Raw genomic sequence first — 26,885 nt, forward strand, 5'->3', positions numbered from 1 at the left:
TTGTGAAATATAAGAAGTAACATTTTGTTCTATTTTATTTACTACTAATGAAATGTAATTTAAATTGTACGATTTGAAAGTTAAGAGATAAAATGTCACATTTTAATTTGTTCAGGATTCTAATCAGAATATAGTAAAATGTTATAAACAATAGATTACTTTAAATATAAACAGTATAATATTCTAATTGTAAAATAATAAAAAGATGAGTTAAACTGATTATTAGTTTTCTCTTTCCAGAATTCTACACCTGATTAGATTAGCTTAAATCTTAAAAACTCCTCATTCTCAGGACAACAAAATGTTGAATTAGTATACATTTTTAATTTTAATTTTATTATGTCTGCTGGTCAGTTATATTTTCCTGGAAGTTTTTAATAACCCACCAAAGTGTTTTTTCTTTCTAAATCATCTCTGTCAGAAGACTTATTCTGATTTTAAACTTTGTGTTTACTCATTTCTCTAGACTGAGCTGATTCAAGGCAGAAATTATAATTCATTATTTATTTCACAGTGTTTACAACAATAACATATTGTAAATATTTGATAACTTACTTTGAATGGGAAAAATACACTTTTGTTCTCTGGTTATTTTTATAAGATCTTTAAACATTCTTACTGCATAAAGCTGTGCAGATTATTTTAACATTTTTTAATGTGTGTGTAAAATTATTTTAAAATACACATTATTATTTGGAGCTATTTCAATCTATGGTCTTGTTATATTTTAGAGTAAAAGTTAAGGATGATAAAAAAAACATCAAGATTATCTCTCTTAATAACAACAACTCTGTTTTACCAGATTCTAATTTAACATTATTTTATGAGATATTTTGAAACTAAATCCAATAGACTTTTCATTATACCTGCTTATTCTCACTTACTAGAATATAGGATTAATCAAGATGTTATCAGACATTATAAGGAGTGAAATAAGTAAATCAGAAAAAAACAAGAACTACATGATTCCATACATTGGTGGAACATAAAAATGAGACTAAGAGACATGGACAAGAGTGTGGTGGTTACCAGGGGTGGGGGGAGGGAGGACAGGGGGAGAGTTAGGGGGAGGGGGAGGGGCACAGAGAACTAGATAGAGGGTGGCGAAGGACAATCTGACTTTGGGCGAGGGGTATGCAACATAATTTAATGACAAAATAACCTAGACATGTTTTCTTTGAATATATGTACCCTGATTTATTAATGTCATCCCATTACCATTAATAAAAATTTATTTAAAAAAAAAAAAAAAAAAGCCATTTACAAAGAAAGTGGAAAAAAAAAAAAAAAAGATGTTATCAGAGAAATAAAGGGAATTTTAGTCTATCATGAGGATCATCTATCAATTTTGGACCAAAAATGTTGAAAATATGAAATAGGATCACACTGACAATGTATTGCATTCCATCAAAAATAAAAATCTAATAACTGCTTGCATTATTCTCAATCATATAGAAAATATTTTCATATCAGATATTATGAAAATGTATGCAATTACATTTAAATTAGTTTGACTTCAGTATACTATGAAATTTTTGCCCTGTTGACCAACATCCTATTTAAATAGCTAATTTTAGTAGAAATTTAGAGAAATGAAGGTCTACACTAATTAATTAATACTTAAATATAATTGTTGATTAAAGCTATTACCAATAACATGAAATATTTGTATTCAAAAGCAAGTTTATTTACCAAGTGAATCAGCGACAATTCATAATTCTTGGGCTATTTTTTATGCTTAAGGTTTATAAAAATTCATCTAAAAAGATAAAATTTTAAATCAAAATGAATTAAAATATTCTTATATTCACATAAAAATAAAAATCAGATTATAAATTTAATAAAAATAGGTTTATATATAAACTTCTAGCACATATATATAAAACAAATTAAACCATAAGCCATAATTCATTTATTATACATCATAGATATTGTCTCAATCTCTTTGTAAAAACAGAAAGCATTTTGTGTAGGAAAAATTGACTTTAATTTATGGTTTCATAATATAAATCACAGTGTACTAAAATAAAACTATTGTTATTTTTTCCAGGAATATTAAGTTGAGGCAAATGTTTTTTTAGACATGACCAAGAATAATTTCACTGCATCCATAGCAACATATTTTAACTCATTTGCATATGAACAAAAATAAACTTATGGTATTTGAATTTTAAAATTTCTTTAAAATGAATAAGAATATAAAAAAAACAATTTAAAATTGATTTAAAAAAATAAAGTAAATGGGTATATTCCTGAAGGTAGTTTTCACCATGATTAAGTTTCCTTTTCACTGAATTGCAGTGGTTCATATATAATATACTGTACCTATAAATCTTATTTTCACCTATTACAAATATTAAACACAATCTTATTATTAAGATGGAATAAAAATATAATGCATATGCTAGTGTGGTAGCATGTATCACAGTTCTCATCATTAAATTTTATTTCATTGTAAATAAATTTGAATATTTCTGGGTAAAGCAAAATGTAAAACAAAACAGCACTTACCACAAGTCATGTAGTTTCGACAAGTTTTATGAATGTTTATCTTTCATTTAAAGATTTATGATGCTTAAAATTTTTTTCTTAATTTTTATTAATTTTTAATTTATTGTGTTTACATGGATTCAAGTGTCCCAATGAATATAGTTCCCTCACCCCCCACCTCTGTGTCCTTTTTTATACCCCCTTTGTCCCTCTTTCCATAGCTCCCTCCCCCCTTCCCTTTGGGATTTGCTGTCCTGTAATCTGTATCTCTGTGTTATGTATATATAATTTCACTAATCCCTTCACCTTCTCTGATCCCATTGCCTCCTCCCCCTTCCCTCTGACTGCTGTCCCTCTGCTCCCTGTGACCCTGCCTCTGCCTCTCTTCTGTACTTCAATTTACTTTGTTCATTAGATTCCACATATATATATGAGAAAATATGATGATGTTTTTCTTTCTCTGCTTGACTTATTTCACTTAGCATAACAATATCCAGGGCCATCCATGCCATCACAAAAGGTAAGATTTCCGTCTTTTTTCACAGCTGTGTAGTATTCCATTGTGTTAATTCACTCGTCCACTGACAGACACGGGTTGTTTCCAGATTTTGGCTATTGTAAACAATGCTCCAATAAGCATGGGAATGCATATCTTCTTTTGAATCAGTGATTTTTTTTTATTTTTTTTTTTGGTATTTTTCCGAAGCTCGAAAGGGGGAGGCAGTCAGACAGACTCCCGCATGTGCCTGACCGGGATCCACCCAGCATGCCCACCAGGGTGCGATGCTCTGCCCATCTTGGGGCATCACTCTGCTGCAATCAGGGCCATTCTAGCGCCTGAGGCAGAGGCCACAGAGCCATCCTCAGCACCCGGGCAAACTTTGCTCCAGTGGAGCCTTGGCTGTGGGAGGGGAAGAGAGAGACAGAGAGGAAGGAGAGGGGGAGGGGTGGAGAAGCAGATGGGCGCTTCTCCTGTGTGCCCTGGCTGGAAATTGAACCCGGTACTCCTGCATGCCAGGCCAATGCTCTACCACTGAGCCAAACTGCCAGGGCCTGAATCAGTGATTTGATATTAGAATATGTTACTAAAAGTGAGATAGGCAGGTCAAAAGGCAGTTCCATTTTTAATTTTTTGAGGAAACCTCATAGAGTTCCCCACAGTGGCTAAATACAAGTCTGCATTCCCACCAGCATTCCAGGAGGGTTCCCTTTTCTCCACACCCTTGCCAGCACTTATTGTGTCATGTTTTGTTAATGAGCGCCATTCTGACATGTGTGATAAGGTATCCCACTGTGGTTTTAATTTGCATTTCTCTGATCATTAGTGACATTGAACATTTTTTCATATGCCTATTGGCCATTTGTATATCCTCTTTGGAGAAGTATCTGAATCAGTTCCTTTTTTAATAAAGATTTTATTTATTCATTTTAGAGAGGAGAGAGAGAGAGAGAAAGAAAGAGAGAGAGAAAGAAAGAAGAGGGGAGAAGCAGAAAGCATCAACTCCCATATGTGCCTTGACCAGGAAAGCCCAGGATTTCAAACTGGTGGCATCAGCATTCCAGGTTAATGCTTTATCTACTGTGCCACCAGAACTCAGGCTATATTTAGTTATTTAGCCCATTTTTTAATTGGATTGTTTACTTTCCTGATGTTGAGTTTTAAAGGTTCTTTATAAATTTTGGTTATTAACCCCTTGTCAGAAATATTGGTTCTCCCATTCTATAGGTTGTCTTTTTATTTTGTAAATGGTGTCTTTTGCTGTGCAAAAGCTTTTTAGTTTGATATAGTTCCATTTGTTCATCCTGTCCTTTATTTCCCTTGCTTGTGGAGCTAAATCAGCAAAAATATTGCTACGAGAGATATCAAAGAGTTTACTGCCTATGTTTTCTTCCGACATGTTTATGGTTTCATGACTTACATTGAAGTCTTTTATCCATTTTGAGTTTATTTTTGTGAATGGTGTAAGTTGCTGGTCTAGTTTCATTTTTTTCCTGTACCTGTTCAATTTTGCCAACACAATTTATTAAAGAGACTGTCTTTACTCCATTGTATGCTCTTACCTCTCCTTTGTCAAATATCAATTGACGGTAAAGGCATGGGTTTATTTCTGGGTTCTCTGTTCTGTTCCATTGATCTGTATACCTGTTCTTATGCCAGTACCAATTTGTTTTGAGGACAATGGCCCTGTAGTATAACTTGATACAAGGAATTGTAATACCTATCACTTTATTCATTTTCAAGATTGCCGAGCATATTCATGTTCTTTTTTTGTTTCATATAAATGTTTGGAATATTTTTTCTAAATCTTTGAAGTATATCATTGGTATGTAAATAGAAATGAATTGAATTTATAGATTATTTTGGGTAGTATAGACATTTTAATGATGCTTATTCTTCCTATCCATGAACATGGTATATGCATCCATGTGTTTATATCTTCCTTGATTTCTTTTATCAATGTTTTATAATGTTCAGAGTACAAGTCCTTTACCTCCTTGGTTAATTTTACTCCTAGGTACTTTATTTATTTATTTTTGTTGCAATAACAAAGAGGATTGTTTCCTTAATTTCTCTTTCAGACAGTTTCCTGTTGGTGTATAAAAGTGCCACTGATTTCTTAATATTAATTTTATATCATGTCACCTTGCCAAATTCATTTATCAGGCCTTGTAGTTTTTTGACTGAGACTTAAGGGTTTCCTATGTACAGTATCATGTCATTAGCAAATAATGATAGTTTTACCTCTTTTCCAATTTGGATGCCTTTTATTTCTTCTTCTTGTCTTATTGCTCTGGCTAAGTCTTTCAGAACTATGTTGAATAAGAGTGGTGAAAGAGGGCACCCCTGCTTTGTTTCTGATCTTAAAGGAATTGCTTTTAACTTTTGCCCTTTGAGTATGATGTTGGTCATGGGTTTTCCATAGATGGCTTTTATCATGTTGAGGTATATTCCCTGTATTCCCACTCTGCTTAGTTTTGATCATAAGTGGGTGCTGGATTTTATCAAATACTTTTTTTGTGTCTATTTATATTATCATGTGATTTTTCTCCTTTCTTTTATATATATAATGAATCACATTTATTGATTTGCAAATATTGTACCAACCTTGCATTCCCAGAATAAATTCTACTTGATTGTGATGTTTGATTTATTTCATCATTGCTGGATCTGGTGTACTACTATTTTGTTGAAAATTTTAGCATCTAAATTTATCAGGGATATTAGCCTATAGTTTTCTTTCTTTGTAGTGTCTTTTCCTGATTTTGGAATGAGAATAATGCTTGCTTCATAAAAGGGAGCTTGTAAGTCTTCCCTCCTCTTAAATTTTTTGAAATAGCTTGAGAAGGATAGGTGTTAGTTCTTCTATGAATATTTGGTAAAATTCGCATGTGAAGCCATCGGTCCACAACTTTTCTTTGCTGGGGGTTTTTTGATTACCATTTCCATTTCATTTGTTTTAATTGGTCTGTTTAGGTTTTCTGATTCTTCCAGATTGAGTTTAGGAAGATTATGTGTTTCTAGGAATTTATCCATTTTTTTCTAGGTTGTCCACTTTTTTGGCATACAGATCTTCATAGTATTTTATTTCAATCCTTTATATTTCTGAAGTGTCAGTTCTTACTTCTCCATTTTCATTTCTAATTTTATTTATTTGAGTTCTCTCTATTTTTTTCTTGATATGTCTGGTTAAAGGATCATCAATCTTGTTTATCTTTTAAAAAAACAGCTCTTAGTTTCATTAATATTCTGTATTGTTCTTTTAGCCTTTGTTTCATGTATATCCTATCTGATCTTTATTATTTCCTTCCTTTTACTTGGTCTGGGCTTTATTTGTTGTTCTTTTTCTAGTTGTTTTAGATGAAGGTTAAGTTGTTTATTTGAGCTTTTTCTTGCTTCTTTAGGTATGCCTATAATGCTATGAACTTCTCAGGACTGCTTTTGCTGTGTCCCATAAATTTTGAGTTGTTGTATGTTCATTTTCATTTGTTTCAAAAAAATATTTTATTTCTTCCTTGATCTCATTGTTAACCCATTGGTTTTTTTTAATAACGTGCTATTTAGCATCCAAGTGTTTGAACATTTTTCAGTATTTCTATTTTTATTGATTTCTAGTTTCATGCCGTTGTGATCAGAGAAGATGCTTGATATGGTTTCAATCTGCTTAAATTTATTGAGACTTGTTTTGTGTCCTAACATGTGGTCTATCCTAGAGAATGTATCATGAGCACTTGAAAAGAATGTATATTCTGCTGCTTTGGTGTGAAAGGTTCTTAAGATATTTATTAAATACAGTTAATCTAGTGTGTCATTTAAGGGGGCTGTTTCTTTGTTAATTTTCTGCCTGGACGATCTAACTATTGATGTTATTGAGGTATTAAAATTCACTACTATTATAATATTGCTGTTGATCTTTCCCTTATGTCTATCAAAATCTGCTTTATATATTTAGGTGCTCCTATATATATATTGGGTGCATAGATAGTTGCAATGGTTATATCCTCCTGTTGGATTGCTCCCTTTATCATTATGTACTGACCTCTTTATCCCTTACTATAGCCTTTGTTTTAAAGTCTATTTTGTCAGATATAAGTATTGCTACCCCAGCTTTTTTTTCATATCCATTTGCATAAATACTTTTAGTCTACATGTATCTTTTGTTCTGAGGTGGGTCTCTTGTAGACAGCGTATGTATGGGTCCTGTTTTCTTATCCATGCAGCCTCCCTATGTCTTTTAATTAGAGCACTTAATCCATTTACATTTAAGGTTATTATTGATATGTAGTTGTTTATTGCCATTTTATTCTTTAAATGTACAGTCCTCTTTTTCTTGACATTTTTTTCTTTGCGCTTTTACAGCAGGCCCTTTAACATTTCTTGCAGTACTGGTTTGGTTGTAATAAATTTCTTGAAGTTTTTTTTTTTTTTTTAAGTCAGAAACTTTTTATTTCTTCTTCAATTTTAAATTTTTATATGATAGCCTTGCTGGATAAAGAAGTCTTAATTTTAGGTTCTTGCTTTGCATCACTTTGAATATTTCTTGCTAATCCCTTCTGGCCTCAAGTGTTTCTGATTTGAGGTCCAATGTCATCTTTCTGGGGGCTCCTCTGTAGGTAATTAACTGCTTTTCTCTTGCAGCTTTTAGTATTCTTTGTCTCTTAACATTGATACTTTAATTATGATGTGTCTTCCTGTAGGCCTCCTGTAGGCCTTCTTAGTTTCCTCTTTTATGGAACTCTGTGTTTCTTGAAGTTATATGACTTTTTTGTTAATCAATTTAGTGAAGTTTTCAGCTATGATTTTTTCAAACAGGTTCTCTATCCCTTGTTCATTCTTATCTTCTTCAAGAACACCTATAATAATGTGAATGTTGTTTCTCTTCATATTGTCACAGAGCTCTCTTAGAGTTTCCTCAGACTTTGTGAGCCTCTTTTCAGTTTGCTGCTCTGCTTCCTTGCTTTTGTTTATCTTGTCTTCTAAATTGCTGATTTGATCCTTTGCTTCATCCAGCCTGCTTTCTATTAATTCCTTCTAGTGCAGTCTTCATTTCTGATATTGTATTTGTCATTTCTGACTGGTTCTTTTTTTTTATTTTAACGTTCCTTTGATGCTTACTATCTTTTTATTTAGTGATCATTATATCCATCCATTGTTCATCTCAGATCCTTGAGCATCCTAAAAATAATCATTGTTTTAAACTCTGCATCTGGTATTTTGGTTACTTCCATCTCATTCAGTTTTTTTTCTGGGGATTCTCTTGTTGACTCATTTGGGTGGCATTTACCTGTCTGCCCATTTCGTCTCTGTATTATGTACCTCTGTCTGACTTTGAAATTTTTGTGTGGTCTTTATGAAGAAGATGGCTTGGTGGTACTGTCCTCCAGACTAATTTATTTTTGTTGTTGTTGTTGTTGTTGCTCTAGGAATGCTTCTTGAGGGTACTATTTTCCCTCTTGTTGTATGTGAGTATTAATTGCAGTTGGTTCTTTTGTGGGTACAGTTATCTCTTCAGGCTGGCAGGCTCTAAGGGCCAACCTTGATTATATGTATTATACACTGTGCTATGTCTCTCCTATTGAGCCTATTAATTCTCCACAATGTCAGGCACCTACTAGACTCCACCTTTGGTTGTGCTGGTTGTGTAAGAAGTTGGTGCTGTCTGCTACCCACTACCACTAGTGTTGGCTCTAGATCTTCTTGGGTTAGCATGAGCTGTTGTTTGTAACCCACTGTGGGCTACCAGTCTGCAACTACTGCTCTTTTTGCTTTTTGTGTCTTGCGTTTTCTGTGTCTGTGTACAGACACAGACAATTTTTGTATAAGGATCAGCTTTCTCCTGCTTAGAGATGACAACAAGTCCATAAAAGCCCCAAGCTCTGTAAGATTTGTTTCCACTTTTCAGCTGCTCCTCCTCCTCTTGCAGCTGCCTGGTCTTCCCACAGAGCCCTCTGTAGTTAGACTGTAGTGTTGGCTCAGATTGGCCTCACCCAACCAACCTTTTTACAGGTTGCACGCTTGGTGAGTTAGGGCAGCTGAGGTTGTGACACAACTTTTGTTGGACCCCTTACTTCAAGAGTCCCTTGGTCTTGAACAGGGTCAGTACAGGGAATGTGGCCCCTACTTCAGAGCTTGATCCCTGAGCCACTGTTGGATACTCAAATTTTATTTCTCCCCATCAAGGTGATCAGCAGGTTCAGACTGAGTCCCCTCTGTGAAAGTTTTTTCAGCTGTTGAGATCCCAGTCTCAGGGAAGAAGACTGAGGGAGTTCTTTCCTGGAGCTGCCTCTGCCCCTCCCAAAGATGGCTAAGCCCCTCAACCAGATCCAACAATAGACTCACAGTTATCCACACTTTAAAATCCATGCTTCAAGCCTCTCTCCCTTCCCCTTATGGAATCTAGCCTAACAGTACAGAATATTCTGTGCCCAGGCCAGCTGACTGTGAAACTCCACCCTATCCAATGCACATGAACCACTGTGCTGGTGCTGAACACAGAGTGGAACTAGCCTCAGCTGGTCCAGGTGTGAGGAGCTTTTCCTTAGGATACCACTCTAGCAAGGGTTGTTAGGATCTGAACCAATGATTTTCTCATCTGGCCCTGGTTATTCCAGCCCTGGGCCTCCCAAGCAGGAACCCATTGCAGATCAGTGGAAGACACTGTGCATGACAATCCCTCAGCAACCTTCTTGGAGCTACAAGCAATTCAGAGTTTGTAGCTGCCTCTGCTGGGCCCAGGTGTACATGAAAATAGCAAGATGTACTCCTAGGCTGGCTTTTACCCACTGTAACCCTGGGGGAAAGTCCGCTCAAACAGTCAAGTTTTCCTGAGTCTCACCTCCTGCAGCCTATTTGCTGTCTGCTCTTGGGCTCAGCTGCTGCAAAAACCTCTGCTAGAGTCTAGAACCTGCAGCAATTCAGTGATTAGGAAGGATGTTGGGTATCAGTCTGTCCGAACTTGCTTCACAGGGTGAGGTCCCAGGAGTCTGGTGGGTGTGGCCTCTGAGACCCAGAGGTGTGGTCTGCCCACCCACAGTTTTAGCTTAATCTCTTGTGAGGTGGAAGCACCAGTCTTGGACTCGGGAGAGTGTGGGCGGGAGCTCTTGTCTCAACATCAAAATACTGAGTCACTGACGTGCCCCCTGCTTCCTGGCCTCTCTGACTGACCCATCACCATGACTGGGGTATGAGAGACTCCCCAGGGTGGAGCAACCTTTTTCGCTAGGTTGATGCCACTTAGAAAAGATTGCTTCACCCAAAAAAGATGGCAACTGCAGTACTGGAGAATGATTCAGCACAGGGGTTCTGGTGACTGTCCCCCACAGTGTCTCTCCCTGTGCCTCAAACTTTACAATCTCCTTTTGTAACTCCAATCCTCTTAGCTCTCTCCTGCCAGAGCCCCGAGTCAGTGGCCAGTGACTGTGAATGAGATTTTTTGTGTGGGCCCCTTTAAATGGAGTCTGGGTCTGAGAGCTCTTTCTTTCTCATGGACAGAAACCTTGCTCTTTCCACAGCTAAATGCTGTCTGGGAACCTCTTCCAGGCTCTGGGGCTCTAGCCTGAGGCTCTGGGCCTGGGCCTGAGGACCCCTACCTCTCAGGCAACCCATTCTGCCTTGAGAGTCCCTCCAGTCCGTCACTCACTGGGAGCCAGGCAGCCCTTTCAGCATCTCTGCCCTTCCTACCAGTCTTGGTGTGGTTTATTCAGTGATCCTTGGTTATAAACTCCTCTTAATTTAGTCCAAAGTTGGTTTTTCAAAATGATTGTTGTTAAATTAATTTGTAATCCAATTTGGTCCTAGGAGGTGGCAGTTGGAATGTCCATCTGCTCTGTTGCCATCTTTCTTCCAATGCTTGGAAATTTTTGAATAATTTTAGGAGAAATAAATTTTATTGATGTGTAATGATTAAAAGTATAAAATACAGCCTAAAACTATCAAAGGATTAGTAAAGTAAATATTATGAAACTAAAAGATAAAATTTTAAAGAAGTACAAATGAAAATGAAGGAATGACATAAAGATGATAAAAATAGTCTTGTTTATTTTGGAAATAACAGATTTCAATTTTATGTGTAAAGAACAATGTCAAGTTAAGATATTTCTTGCGGAAAAAGAAGTACTGGTAGTAGTTAAGTCTTTCAATTTAACTGTAACATATATCCAAAGAATATAAAATAGTAAAGAGTATGTGTATGTTTTTTTGTTTGTTTGTTTTTTCTGAAGCTGGAAACGGGGAGAGACAGTCAGACAGACTCCCGCATGTGCCCGACCTGGATCCACCCGGCACGCCCACCAGGGGCGATGCTCTGCCCACCAGGGGGGATGCTCTGCCCCTCCGGGCGTCTCTCTGCCGCGACCAGAGCCACTCTAGCGCCTGGGGCAGAGGCCAAGGAGCCATCCCCAGCGCCCGGGCCATCTTTGCTCCAATGGAGCCTTGGCTGCGGGAGGGGAAGAAAGAGACAGAGAGGAAGGAGGGGGGGGTGGAGAAGCAAATGGGCACTTCTCCTATGTGCCCTGGCCGGGAATCGAACCCGGGTCCCCCGCACGCCAGGCCGACGCTCTACCACTGAGCCAACCGGCCAGGGCTGTATGTGTATGTTTTATGTGTGCCTATGTATGTATAACAGTTCCACATTTTCATGATATGGTAAACATATGTGTAATCATTAAAAGTAATTTCTGCAAGATGTTTCATAGATCTTACACAAGCCATTATTAACAGCCATTCTTTATAATATCAGGGGACATCTAACCTCCTTACATACTACAGGCAATTTGTCATCCACGACAATATTATGTTGAGACAAATTTTTTCAGCCATGACCAAGAATAGATGGTCCTCAGGCACTGGGATCCACTTCACACAGCTCTCCGCTGCTGGCAACATCAGAAGACAGCCTTCTTTCGATCTATCTTAGCTCCATAGACATGGTTCTTCCCAAGTCTGAATCCTCATAAGATGATCCATAGATACCTTACATTATCCTGTCCCTTTCCATTCTATAGAATAATTATATTGTCATAAATTCTATCTAATCTTTACTTTCATTTTTATTTTTAAGTAATTTCTTTTCCAAAACAACAACAGAAGCATTGTTTTAAAATAGCAAGGTGTCTGTCTGACTAAGCGGTGGCTCAGTGGATAGAGTGTCGAACTGGGATGCTGAGGACCCAGGTTAGAGACCCTGAGGTCACCAGCTTGAGTGCGGGCTCATCTAGTTTGAGCAAAATCCCACCAGCTTGAACCCAAGGTCACTGGCTCGAGCAAGGGGTTACTCGGTCTGCTGAAGGCCCACGGTCAAGGCACATATGAGAAAGCGATCAATGAACAACTAAGGTGTTGCAATGCACAATGAAAAACTAATTGATGCTTCTCGTCTCTCTCCGTTTCTGTCTGTCTGTCCCTGTCTATCCCTTTCTCTGACTCCCTCTCTGTCTCCGTAAAAAAAAAAAAAATTAAAAATAAATAAACAAATAAATAAAATAGCAAGGTGTTTCTGGCTGGTTGGCTCAGCAGTAGCACATCGGCCTGGCATGTGGAAGTCCCAGGTTTGATTCTGGTCAGCGCACACAAGAGAATCACCCATCTGCTTCTCCACCCTTTCCCCTCTCCTTTCTCTCTATCTCTCTCTTTCCTTCCACAGCTAAGGCTTCATTGGAGCAAAGTTGGCCTGGGCACTGAAAACGTCTCCATGGCCTCCACCTCGGTTGCTAGAATGGCTTCAGCCACAGTGGAGCAAGACCCCAGATGGGCAGAGCATCACCCCCTGGTGGGCATGCCAGGTGGATCTCGGCCGGGCCCATGCGGAAGTCTGTCTGCCTCCCCACTTCTAACTTTAGAAAAATACAAAAATAAATAAATATATAAATAATAAATATAAATGTATTAGTAAGGTGTGTTTTGAATGTAAGCCTCAGGAGCTTTTTTTAGTCATAAAATGAACATTAAATCAACTATTGATTCTTTACTATCTCAGAAAAAGTCATTTTAGCTGACTGACCTCAGCAAATCAGAACAAAACTGTAGGTTTATTTCTACCAGCATTTAGTTGTTCCCTCTACAGTCACAAGGTTGAAATAATGTGCTTTTCAAAAAAAGAAGAAACTAAATTGAATAAATAACCCAAACAAACAACCAAAAAATAACAATGCTATATAAATTATGCTAGTAAGTTCTGGATTCTTATATATTGACATATTTATGGAGACTAAACTAGAGACGAAAAAGCTGCCAGCATCTCTCTGGCAAGGGAAAAATATCTGAGATCTTTTACCCATAATAAAAATTTTATAACACGTTAAGTAAGAGGAAATAATTAATTTTAACACTTAAAATTGAGCCTAATTAGATATATATATATATTGTATATAATAAATCTTGACAGGACTTTAATAAACTCTTGAAATACAAATAAAACAAGTGCAAAAGTGATATAATAGATTTTAAAAATAAATTTAATACTTGAGTTTGGAGAGAAAATGCTACAGAAGCACCGTGATTTATTGCAAAATAAAGTTTCTTGTTTTAAGGTACAATTTAACAGAATAATTTTCTGAAATATTTTTTATTTTCACTATGATTTGAATAATCTTCAGTGTAGTGTGGTCATGGATTTAGATTAACTATAAATAAGAATTATTTATACCTAAAATAGAATTAGAATTTTTCATGTTTGATTTTTATATTGTTTTTCACTTTCAGTAGCAAGCATAATCAATATAATAAATTGTAAAATAAAAAATCTTATAAAATATTAGTTTTTTAAGTTAATTCATATGTACTTAAAATTTATAAATTGCTTTGTATGACATTTTTTTAATGATTTTTTAAATTTAACACTTTTAACTTTTCACTCTAAAGAATATATAATTTGGTTTTCAAACATATTTTACCATGAAATTCTAACCACATGGAGAACTGAACTGGAATGCTGACATGGCTTCATTCCCATGTTCATTAAAGTACTATTCACAATAAGCAAGGTATAGACAATTCAAGTTTCTATCAACAGAGATACACAGGTTAAAGAAAATGAGGTAGGTACATACAATGACATGTTTCTCAGACTTATAAAATGAAGACATTCTTCCATTTGGGACAACCTGGATTAAACTGGAGGGCATTATGCTAAGTGAAATAAACCAGTCAGAAAAAGATAAATAATGCATGATTCCATTTACATGAAGTATTGAAAATAGCCAAACTCATAAAAACAGAGAACACTAAAGTGAATATCAGGGACTGGAGTTTGGGAGAAATGAAGAGTTGTTATTCAATGAGTATAGAGTTTTGATTATTAAAAATAAGTTACAGAGATCTATTATATAACATAGTGCCTATAAGTACCAATTTATTAAAAGGTAGCATATGTTAAGTGTTCTTATCATACAAGTATACCCCCAAATGACAAAAATAAAAACAAAAGAACACAAGAAAACTTTAGGAGGTGTTAAATATGTCCAGTACCTTGATTTTGGGGACAGTATGATGGGTGTTTGCATATGTCAAATTTTATCAAATTATATACATTAAATATGTACAGTTCTTTGTATATTATTTTACCTTAATAAAGGTGTTTAAATTTAATTAACCACCAAGTTGCTGACTTATCTATAAATCTTTGATATTTAAAATCTGTTATTTTTCCCATGACAAAAATGTAATGATTTCTATAGTTTAAACTTTTTAATGAGATCTCTTAATTCTCCCATGCACATTTATCAGCTGTCACTACATTAAAAACAATGCATAATAAAACATGTCAGCTACATTTGAAAAGCCCACAATTTTTCTTTAATCTTTGGTATAATGTACTAATTGAATCGAATCCTAATTAAAACTTAATTACATAATCGTTTAGCTAAATTATCTTATAAGGTTATGCTTCATGAGTGAGGAACTGGTACCAGACTCTAGAGCTTGTGACTCCTGCACTAGAGTTAGTTCTTTTACCATGCTGCCTCTCATAGAAAGCTTAACAAATTTTGAAAGATATCATTTATAGACAACATAAATGAGATTTACTCTATTATATAAAATTGATAATACAAAAATAATTTTATGTAAGTTATTAGAAGTAAATAATTAATATAAGTATTTAAAATGTCAATATTTTAGTTTTTAGAGTAATGTGTTAAGATTAGATGAAATAGTATTTACCTGTGAGATGTCCAATAGTCAAAATACTGTGACTTAAGCAAATAAGAGCTGAGGCAAATGCTCAGAAAATCGGATTTCTCCTGAATCTTTCTTAGCCTTTAGCATTTTCCCTCATGGTCTCAAGATAGTTATTTCAATTCCAGTCATTGGCAATCAAGTCCCAGTATAGAAGAGATAAAAAGAGAAAGGTAAAGAGCTAAATACAATAAGTCTTTCACAGGATATAGATGATAGATTAGATAGATAGATAGACAGATAGATAGAAATATTTATACATATATTTAAAATGTTTTATTGATTTTAGAAAGAAGGAAGAGAGAGAGACAGAAATATCATTCTGTTCCTGTATGTGCCCTGACTGAGGATTGAACCGCAGCCTCTGAGCTTTGGGACGATGCTCAAACCAACTGAGCTATATGGCCAGGGTGATAGATATAAACATTTGATAGATAATACATGTATGCATACATACTTACACACATACATATATACAAAATATATATCAATATGTGTGCATATATGTATATGCATATATGTATATACATCTATGTCACTGGGTCACCAGGAACTTCCACAAATACTTAATTGGCCAGAACTGTGTCATACATTGCACCAATAGTAGCAAGGAAAAAAGGAAAGTAATTTTATTTTGGAACAAAATTTGGTTTCTATTGGTGAGGAAAACAGAGGAAATAAAACAGGCAATAAAATATCAAATGTTGCAGGATGAAGATATGCATTTTTCATATATATCACACTGCATAGTGAGAAGTCTGGAAAATAATATTAACTCATTATGTAATTTTTCTTTCAATTGAACATAATTTCTTTTAGTATATTTGAGTTTTCATAGGAATCTAATTATACCTTAAAATATTCTAAAGAAATGGCTCTTGTTCATTATGAATTAAGAAGAAAACACAGTATGTAACTCTTACCCACACTTGCAAAAACAGTGAACAAGTTTCAAGCAGCCACTATGTAGCAAACTAGGAAAATGACAGGACTCAGGTAACTGAAATAAATGCTACTTACTATACAAGGGCTTTTGCTGAAGACATCAAATTGCCTTTGATCTCTTCCTTTCTCTACCTTCCTACTTGAGTCTATAACTAAATCCTGTCTATTTTACTTTCACAGTATTGCCTGAATTTGTCTCTACTCGCTTCCTAGTACTATTATTCTAGTTTCTTTCTCTGTTTCCAACTAAACAAGTATTTTATAAACCATTGATCTCAAATACATCAATAAATGTGTTATATAATAAAAGGCTTAGAATTAAATTGCATAGGTCTCTTTATTTCAGGCTTTTTTTTTTTACAGTTTTTCATCTTAATAACAGTCTTTAAGAATCTCTAAGAGAAGGATATAGAATTTCTCAAATATAGGTTGTCATATATTGCAGAACACAAAATAGCTCTCATAACAGCATTGTAGGAAAACAATACAGATACACTCAACTAAACAATAGAAACAACCTTCAAACATAATTTTCTCTATTTTTTCTTTTTTATATCCATTATGTACACTAACACTCAATTTATTTTTAAGTCATACATTTGATTATGTTGTACAGTTTTCTAAAATTTTTAGTAGACTGTTTTTATGTTCAGAATAAGGCACTCAAAATAATGCAGTATGGCCTCCATCTATCTTTATATCTATGGTCAGTCCTCGTCTTTCTCTAATGGACTACTGAGCAAAATCCAGCTACCCACTGACAAACTGCTTTGTCAGTCCCTCTGTCTAAAATTTATTTTCTGATCTACTGATATTTGTATATTGATAAAAACTATTTTTTATTCAAATTCTAAATTTTCAAAGCATCTCTTTTCTTTGTGCTAATAGAGCATATTGTTTCCAGTTGTTTTCAACCTTTTTACATTTGGAGACTAGTGAAAATAGAATTATTTTGGAGACCACTAAAGCAGAAAACATTCTGATCTTAAGAAAATCTGATTAAGATCACTGAGTCTATAATCTTTCTACAATATTAAGATGGTTAACACTTTCACAGACCAGCATGGAATATAGATGGCCAGTTGAAAACACTGGAAAGATAAATACCATATGTCAACTTGATTATGGCTACATGTACATATATTTTTTTTTCTGAATTGCAAATTATTAGGTGTAGGACCCATGTCTTAGTCAATAATGTATTCTTATTCTCCACAAAACATAGTATAATACCTATTAAAAATAAGCATTTTGAAATTATATTGAATGTAATTGAGTCCCGAATGTGACCCCTGCCTTCATCCATTCCACAATAAGAAGAAATATAAAGAAATTAGCAATGCATTTTCTATGCTTCACATACCATAAGCAGAAAACTCCTTCACAACCAGTAGGGACAATGAAGTAGGTTTCAGTCTTTTGGAATCTGAGTTCTGAAAGATTTCTATTTATTCAAAATCCATGTTTTATTGAATATGGATAATAACTTTATATTCTAAAAAATAAATTCAGATATGCTACATAACATGATAGAAAATTACTTGAAAATTTAACTATTTTTGAATATACTATATATGTTATTGAAAAGTGGGGTTAAGTGATTCACCCAAGGGTATACTTTAGAATGGAGGGTAAACAAAATTGCAATATAGTTGTTTTGATTCCAAATAAAAGCTCTCTCCTTCCAAGTAGCCTCACTTAAAAGTACAAAATTTTTTTAAACGTAAATTTTATTTTTACATATACCTAATCATATTTTTAGAACTTTGTTTAAAATAAGCTAATAATTTTATTTTACTAAATTAAATTGCCTTTTTAATTTCTTCTTACCTCCAACATTTTAGAGTATGTAAATTCAATGATTTAAATTTGTATTGTGGTAACTAAGTCACTTTCATATATTATACTGTGAATGCACTTACAAATAAGATTTCTTCTATCCAGATAAGCTTAGCTGGTTTGAGTGTCATCCAGATAAGGAGAGGTTGAGGGTTCAATTACCTGGTCAAAATATATACAGGAGTTGAACAATGAATGCATGAATGAATGAAACAGCAAATTGATGTTTTTCTCTCTCTTCCTCTCTGTCTAAAATTAACAAATTAAAAATAAATAAGTAAAAATAATAAATCCCAGAAATCTCTGAAATATTCACATACTAGAGTGTAAAACAAGAAAAAGATAAATTTAAACTTGTCTTTTAATTATTTTCCTAATTATTTTAAAACATATTGGTGCACTTCAAAATTGGGGGGGGGGGGTCCTATGTATATTGCTCACAAAATTTAGGGGATATTACTTCATATTCATTTTGAAATATCCCTTAATTTTTGTGAGCAGTATATTTTACCTAGTGTTAATATGTCACTTATTTGTGTTGAGCAAATTAATTTATTTCAGAAATGTTTTTCAGTATTGTTCTGAAAAAGGTCACAGAGATGTCCTGCAAACAACGCAACCAGGAGATTCTATCTTTGCATATATTCAAGAAGTTATCAAAGAAATGTTTCCATAGAAAAGCTGATTACATTAAAACAAAATTCTATTTTTGAATTCAATCTGGTCAATTTATGTGAGTTTTAGAGTAGTAAGTGGTAAAAATGAAGAGTTCAAATTTACATTAACATGATTTTCCTAAGTTAAGGTACATATAAAATTCTGATGCAGTATATGAAGGAAGATTCTTAGAAATCTGTATCTCAGCAAACAGCCTTAGGTAACATTTATTAATATTGAAGTTCAGGAAACATTTTGTATGCTTTTCACAAAGACATTACTTGAATTTGAGAACTATGAGTTATACTTTTTGTTTGTCCTTTTTATTTTCCAAAGCAGTAAAACATTTCTAGTAATCTAGTTAGAATTTAGTAAAATGTTGCAAAATAAAAAATTAAAATGACTTAAGAGTTGATAATTTTCATAAACTATGACCTGAAATTAAATGACATATTTTTGCTTAGTTTTCATTTTCTTATGTTTTTAGCCAAAACATTGGCTCCTTAGTAATTCCTTCAGATTGACAACAGTACAAATTGGAAAAAAAAAGAAAAAGATATTTTTATAGCTTGAAATAAAATGTATGTACATTACTTCTGCTTGTTGACTCTTTTATTTAGAATTAATTATACTTCATGATTATATTTTTAAGAATAATATTACATTAATTATAAAAGGGGCAGTGGTGTTTGTCCAGGAAAAAAATATAACAATATCAAAAATAAACCCCAAAATTTCTAAGAGTTGTTATAAACTCCAGTATAGTCAATTTTATTAATACATACCATTTGAAACTCATTGTATATTATGGCTTATTTGATAGCCTGATCAGGAGGTGGAGCAGTGGATAGAGTGCTGGACTGGGAGGCTGAGGACCCATGTTCAAAATTCTGAGGTCGCCATCTTGAGAGTCAGCTCATCCAGCTTGATTGTGGGCTCACCAGCTTGAGCTAGCTGGAAGCCCAAGGTCGCTGGCTTGAGTAAGGGTCACTCACTCTGCTGCAGCCCCCTCACCCCAGTCAAGGCATATATGTGAAAGCAATCAATGAACTAAGGATCCACAATGAAGAATTCATGCTTCTCATCCACAATGAAGAATTCATGCTTCTCATCACTCTCCCTTCTTGTCTGTCCCTATCTGTTCCTTTCTCTGTTTCTCTCTGTGTCTCTCTCTCTGTGTCTCTCTCTCTCTCTCTCTCTCTCTCTCTCTCTCACACACACACACACACACACACAAAGGTTTATTTGATAGAAAATGACATAATTTTGCATGGAGTGAATATATTGAACATTCTTTTTTAAAAAAGAATGAGTTAAAATAAAAAAACAATGAGTTAATAGCCTTTTAGATAAACAAAGGAGGTAGGCAGTTTAGATGTAGCAGTTATTTTATTCATATGAAATTGTTGATAATTAAGTATAACTCAAGCACAAATACTTCTATAATTTGCCTAATGAATATGTTGTTATGCTTTTTATTAGTAGATTAGAGTAATAAGCAGAAAAAATGATTAATGTATTAGAACTGATGATTGTTAAAAGAAGTAAGGAATTAACATTTAATATAATGAAACAAAATTATATTAGACAAATTTAAGTTCTTTCTCATTATGACTATTTTTATAGTTTTTTTATTTTGCTTTTAATTGAAATTTTGTTTTGCTTTTTTTTTTATTAAATGATTATGGTACTATATTTAGGTATGGTTAATTTCTTTTTACTTTTATTGAGAGGGAGGCAGAGACAGACTTCCATATGCTCCCCTATCAGGATCCACCTGGCAAGCCTCTTATCAGGCAGGCAATGCCCTTCCCATCTGGGGCTGCTGCTCCATTGCTCAGCAACTGAGCTATTTTAGCACCTGAGGTAAGGCCATGTACCATGGCCAACTTTGCTCAAATCAATCTAGTTATGGCTGTGGGAGGGGCAGAGAGAGAGAAATAGAAGGGGAGAAAGAGGGGTGGAGAAGCAGATGGTTATTGCTCCTGTGTGCCTTGACTGGGAATCAAATCAGAATTTCCACACACTGGGCTGTTACTCTACCAACTGGCCAGGGCAGGTATGACTAATTTTTGTTTTGAATTTTGTGCCTACTTATGTTTTTTATTGCATAAATACAAATTAATATTTTTATTGATGACAAATAAAATAAATGCTCACTAATAACTAATCTGTTATATAACTTTAATAATTAGAACTTTAAAATATATGTAGACTGTTTTGTTCTTAATATGAGAAAATTAAAAAATAAAAGCATCTATTCTGTTTCTTCTTTTCATTTACAGCATTATATACAAATTATTCTTAATCCAGATTTTAATAAATAATATACATCTACAATATTTGGAATATTTATTTTAACAATCTCTTACTGATAACCAAATATGAACATTTTTGCTTAGCATGTAGCTCTTATTTGTAAATTTCTTGGAACCAATGAAATCAATAGAAAAAAAAATTTCAGTATATACCATGTTCTTGCAAGACTCAAATCCAAATAAGTTCAGCTCTAAATTTACTCAAATATTTGCGTTTAAAATTTTCCCCATAATTTATTGTAAAGGGAGTGCGCTTTACACTAAGATTCTGAACTCCTTGGGGTATAAAATGCATTGTTGCAGGATATCTTAACACTGAGAAAGAAGCCCACTCTCCCCATGCTTGCTTCAGAGGACATAGTTGGACAGCTTTGAGCAACAGCTCAAGATATTTAAACTAGTTTGTGTTTATGCATACTATTTTATAACATTACTACATTGGAACATTTTAAAATAGTTGTTTCAGTTTGCTTCGTAAATTTCATTTCTTTTATTTTTTGTGCTAAGCTTGCTTCTATTATTAGAGTTAAATGCACAAATCAATAATAGAGTTCTAATAAAAAATGGATCTCAATAATTTTCTAAACTGATTATTAGTGCCTAATTTTGAATCCTCACCTATTTTAAATATTAAAATTTTTCTGTTAGAAATTATAAATTCAACACATGAAAATAGTGTACACAGTGAAAATCAGTGTCTAATGTTGCATATGATAGAGTCATATTTTGTAAAATTTTATGCTTTTATTTAAATTTATCTTGACTCAGTAATAATTAGTTATAAATATAATTAAATTTACACTGAAAGAATGACTTTAACAAATTGGAATGTACTATATGACTTATTTTATAAATTTTTATTGTAAGAATATATGAGATATTTTAAATCAATTTTCCCATACAATATGCTCTTATTAAATAATTTTAATATATTTATATAAATATGTATATGTGTATGTGATTATGCTTAAAGTGATTAATAGGTTAATAAATATCAAATTATTTATATTGTTCTTCTGAACTTTATATTTTAGGCAGTTTTTAATTTCTATAATACTATCACAGTATTGTGGGTGGTGTAATAAAACATTAATTATTGACATGTTTCATTAGAGAATTTTGTTTATGTTATGCTTCTGTATCCCTAAAGCAGCTTTACATCAACTACAATATACTTTTACATTTCCCTTTCATTTCATTGAAAAAATATCTTTTTTTTTACTGCTCTAGATTTAAGCTTCTATCTACATATACTTTATGCCATAACTCCTCATATTTCTTGAGGATTCTCCTTCGATCATTTTTTTTTTCTATTATCATGTAAAAGTTTTTAAGTGAACATATGCTTTCAATTCTTTTGTTTATATTCTTAGAAGTGGCATTGCTGAGTCATACGGAGATGTTTGTTTTTCATCATTATGTAATTCTTTTGTTTTTTTAAACAATCAAATTAATTTTATTCTAAGTACAGTATTACGCAAAACAATTATTTTATGCATTGTATTGTTATTACAAAATAAATAAGTTAACTTGTGGTAGAAATATCTGTTTCTTCCTAGAAATAATTGGTCTTTATCCATATATTAAATATTAACATAAAGTAAAATATATATCTAGACTAAGTTTTAGTAAATTTCAACTAAGTTTTAGTAAATTTTGAATTGCAGGTATGTGCTGAGCATTGTCAGAATTCTTCCATTATATAAATGCTAAACTAAATACATTTGTACCTGTCTATGGTATCTACTTAGTTACAAACATGTGATTTATGTAAAACTATCATTTATGAATGGAGTGCCATAAAGAGTATTGGTAATCAATTGCAGTGGGACATCAGTGAAAATAGTATCATAGTATCATATTTTATATCATATTTTAGTCAACTCCCTTGACTAAAAACTAGCCAATGAAGACCTTAGGGAACTAGAGCAGCAGTTGATAACATTTAGGGAAGGAAACAGGGATCTAGAAACTTCAGACCCGAAAAAGTTTTCTACAAAAGAGTTACTTGATGCTTTTTGTCTCACTGAAGCAAGAATGGACAGAGAAGCAAGATCCTGATACAGAGAGGTTCACCAAAGTTTACCGTATAGTTACTGAAGGTCATTTACAGTGATAAAAAGGAAAGCTCTGCACAAACCTCCCTTGATGCCTACTTCCAGAAACTGACTCCAGCAGCACTCAAACCCTGGCCCTCTAACACAAGTCCCATCGTCTCCAGCAAGTTCATCATCTTCTGCATCATCCAAGATTATTTAAGGTTGTATTGAAATTATGTAAGTATTTATATGCACAGAAAGGTAAAAATAAATACTATATAAAGTCAAACATGTGTCTAAGTTGTATTCAATAGGTAAATGTGCCTATTTTGAGACAGAACATATTTATAACAATCTTCACTCATCATAACCAGACACTTTCCTCAAATAGTTATCTCCCATGTTAATGCTCTACACTAATTAGTAGCTCTAATATTTAATAAATCCTGTGATTATTCTGGTAGTAAAACTCTTTCAAGTGCTTCCCAGGAGGTATAGTTGAATATGTCTTGTTTTTATTTCAATGAGAGTCCTTGGCTACAGAAGAACACATACATAAGTTGCATTCATCATCTGTGAGGTGCCACGGCTTCTAAGAACCTGGTTTTCCCAACATTTATATGTTGTTGTCCTGCCACCTATATCCCTAAACATCTCCCTTGGCTAACTTATTCCATTAGTTTTTGTATACCTAATACCATCCTAAATTAAAACAGTATCTTCCCCAGTCTGTCTTTTAGAATATTGTGTAATTCTTTGCTGAGTTTGGTGTACTCATTTTAAAAATTCTAAATTATAAGTCCAGGATTTTTTCTATAATTTATCTTCTTTCTAGAATAACATACCTATAGGAAGGGTTATCTGAGTTAATGTCTTTTTTCTCAGTAAATTTTCTCAAATGTAAACATATATGTCTTGCCCTGTGTGACTTAGGTCAGTACTAGGCTCACTTAAAGTGTTTTCGTCCATGTTGATTTACCGACCATGCATGTTGGTTTCACAATGTACTAATTTTCTGTTTGATTTAGATAGATATTTTGTATCAAACATTTGTGGAATATGTTAACAGAAAGTTATGTGAATGTGAATTAATTCTAAATGTACTTTAGTTTGAATGTGCCAAAGAGTTTTCTATGGACGTCCTCAGTAAATGTGAGTGGTTTTAACGGTGAGCATGAACCTGTCATGCTATTCTTAGGCTCATATTTTTTATTTGCCAAAAATTTGCCTCTTGGCCTTTGTTTTTGGTCTACAAAAACAAGATCTGAAGGTATTACAGCACATTATTTTGAGACAGAGCATATGTGTAACAATCTTCACTCACCATAACCAGACACTATTCTCAAATAGTTATCACCCATGTTAATGCTCTACACTAATTAGTAAATCTAATATTTAATAAATCTTGTGATTATTTTGGTGATAGAAACTCTTTCATGTGCCTTCCAGGAGGTAGCCTTCATAATAATTGTAACCTAAAAACAGAAAGCCAAAGAATATTGCCATATTAAAATCATTCCAAATGTTTAATGAAAATGATTTTTCAGTTATTCAAAATTCCTCATCTAGGTCACACTGGCTTAAATATTCTTAAAGTTTTCTGAATTTAATATATTTCCTCAACTTTTAGTATTGGTGAAGTTCTCAGAAAACAAATAGCTTTATTTTTCTGGACATCTAAGAATGTACACAATATTGTTTTCATGTTCCTAAACTATAAAAAAATCAAAATCAAAGAAATACTAGTTTGAACTTACTTCCTGTTTTTTCCCATCCATTTATCATTAATTACTACCCATATATTCCCCCATGCCTCCCTCTCTTTTAGAAGTAAAATCAAGTAGTTCAATCAATAAAACAGTCGTAGTGTGAACCTGAGCAAGGATCGTATTTCCTGTTCCTGATGTGTAGAATAGGGTTAGATAAATACAATCTTATAGATTTCTGTCATCTCTGGGTCCACTAGGTTTTATGAATCTGAAGCAGTGAATCCCTCTTTAGACAGGAGAATAGAAGAAACAACTCGTCCCATTATTCATTCCTTAGGATATCAATTTTATTTAGAACTACTGACATATTATAACTTTTTCCAGTGGATTTTTCTGAACCTCATGAAGGCAATTCAAGCCCAGGTACATAGTATAAATTGAAGAAGAAAAAAACTAGAAAAGAAATTTATGCAAGTTCCAATGTTATCCCCACCCCATATACTTTATCTTCTTCAAGTGTCTCAATAATCTGTGTGATATATTAAAGTTAAAATCAAAATGATTTTATAATACAAGCCAATTAGTCACTATCATTGCCCAAATTGGTCAGGAGTATTTCAAATATCCATTCCAATATTTAATCAAGCCACATTATGGATGGTTAGGGTATTATAAGTCATCATATACTATATATGATGTTCCTTGATAAACTAGTATGCTGCAACATTAGTAAAATGGGTGCCTAAATCAAATTATATATGAAAAGAAGGTCCTTATTGAAATAAGATTTTTGTTCTGATTATCTAATGATATTTTTTAAAAATCCAGATTAAAATAGATATTCCAATGAAAGCCCAAGACTACCCATCTGTTGTCATGCTAATGTTACTCAAGTGCTAGTTATAGCCCTTTCCAGATCCTGTATAAAGCCCATAGACTTTGTTGAAAAAAATTTTAATACAATTTTAGCCTCAGAGAATAAGTGAAATATGACTTTTTATCCTGAATTACTGTATGACTTAAATGCCCCTCTAACTTCTTATCTGTTTATCTCATATGCACACTAGAATGTCCACTTTTTCATTGCCAGTTTCTTTCTATATTTGACACAGACTTTTTTTTATGCCCTACCTTAACATTTCCATTTTATGTCCATAAAGTTATCATAACATAACAGTATCAGACTTTTTTTTTATATTCCAGTGATATGAATTCGAATTTCTAGACTACACAGTCAAACCACTGACACCGCCACAATCATTTTATTGTTTATTGGCCAAATCTTTAGCACTCATGTTTCAAAGATAATTATTAGAAAATTATACTTTATTATTTATTTATTTATTTATTTATTTATTTATTTATTTATTTTGGAGAGAGAGAGAGAAAGAGATAGACACACAGATAGGAAGGGAGAGAGATGAGAAGCGTCAAATCATAATTGTGTTACCTTAGTTGTTCATTGATTGCTTCTCATACATGCTTTGACCAGGGGTCTCTAGCTGACCCACTACTCCTTTCTCTATCTGGTAACTTTGGGCTCAGGCCAGCAACCTTGGATTTTGTGCCTCAGATCTCAGCTTCCCTGGTCTATGCTCTATCCACTGCACCACCATTGGCCAGGCTTATTATTTCTATACCCTTAATTACATGCTAATTTGAAAAGCCTTCTCCCCAAATGATGTCTGAATGTAAAAATTATTTTTGTTTATCACAAAAATATTTAACCCAGATAAAGTGAAAAATTACTTTGGATGGAGAAATATGCAATCTTGAGAAAATGGTGGTCAATGTCAATTTCAACAAAAAAAAATGACAGGAAGTGTAAAATCTATTTTTCTTTAATTTGGCTTCTCAAAGTTTCCTAATTGACATTTCTTTTTTTAATCCCACACAACTATGTATTTTTTTTTTTTTGTATTTTTCTGAAGCTGGAAATGGGGAGAGACAGTCAGACAGACAGACAGACTCCCGCATGCGCCTGACCGGGATCCACCCGGCACGCCCACCAGGGAGCGACGCTCTTCCCACCAGGGGGCGATGCTCTGCCCCTCCGGGGCGTCGCTCCCTTGTGACCAGAGCCACTCTAGTGCCTGGGGCAGAGGCCAAGGAGCCATCCCCAGCGCCCGGGCCATCTTTGCTCCAATGGAGCCTCGGCTGCGGGAGGGGAAGAGAGAGACAGAGAGGAAGGAGAGGAGGAGGGTTGGAGAAGCAGATG

Source organism: Saccopteryx leptura, chromosome 6, assembly GCF_036850995.1.
Source record: "Saccopteryx leptura isolate mSacLep1 chromosome 6, mSacLep1_pri_phased_curated, whole genome shotgun sequence".
Taxonomy (NCBI): domain Eukaryota; kingdom Metazoa; phylum Chordata; class Mammalia; order Chiroptera; family Emballonuridae; genus Saccopteryx; species Saccopteryx leptura.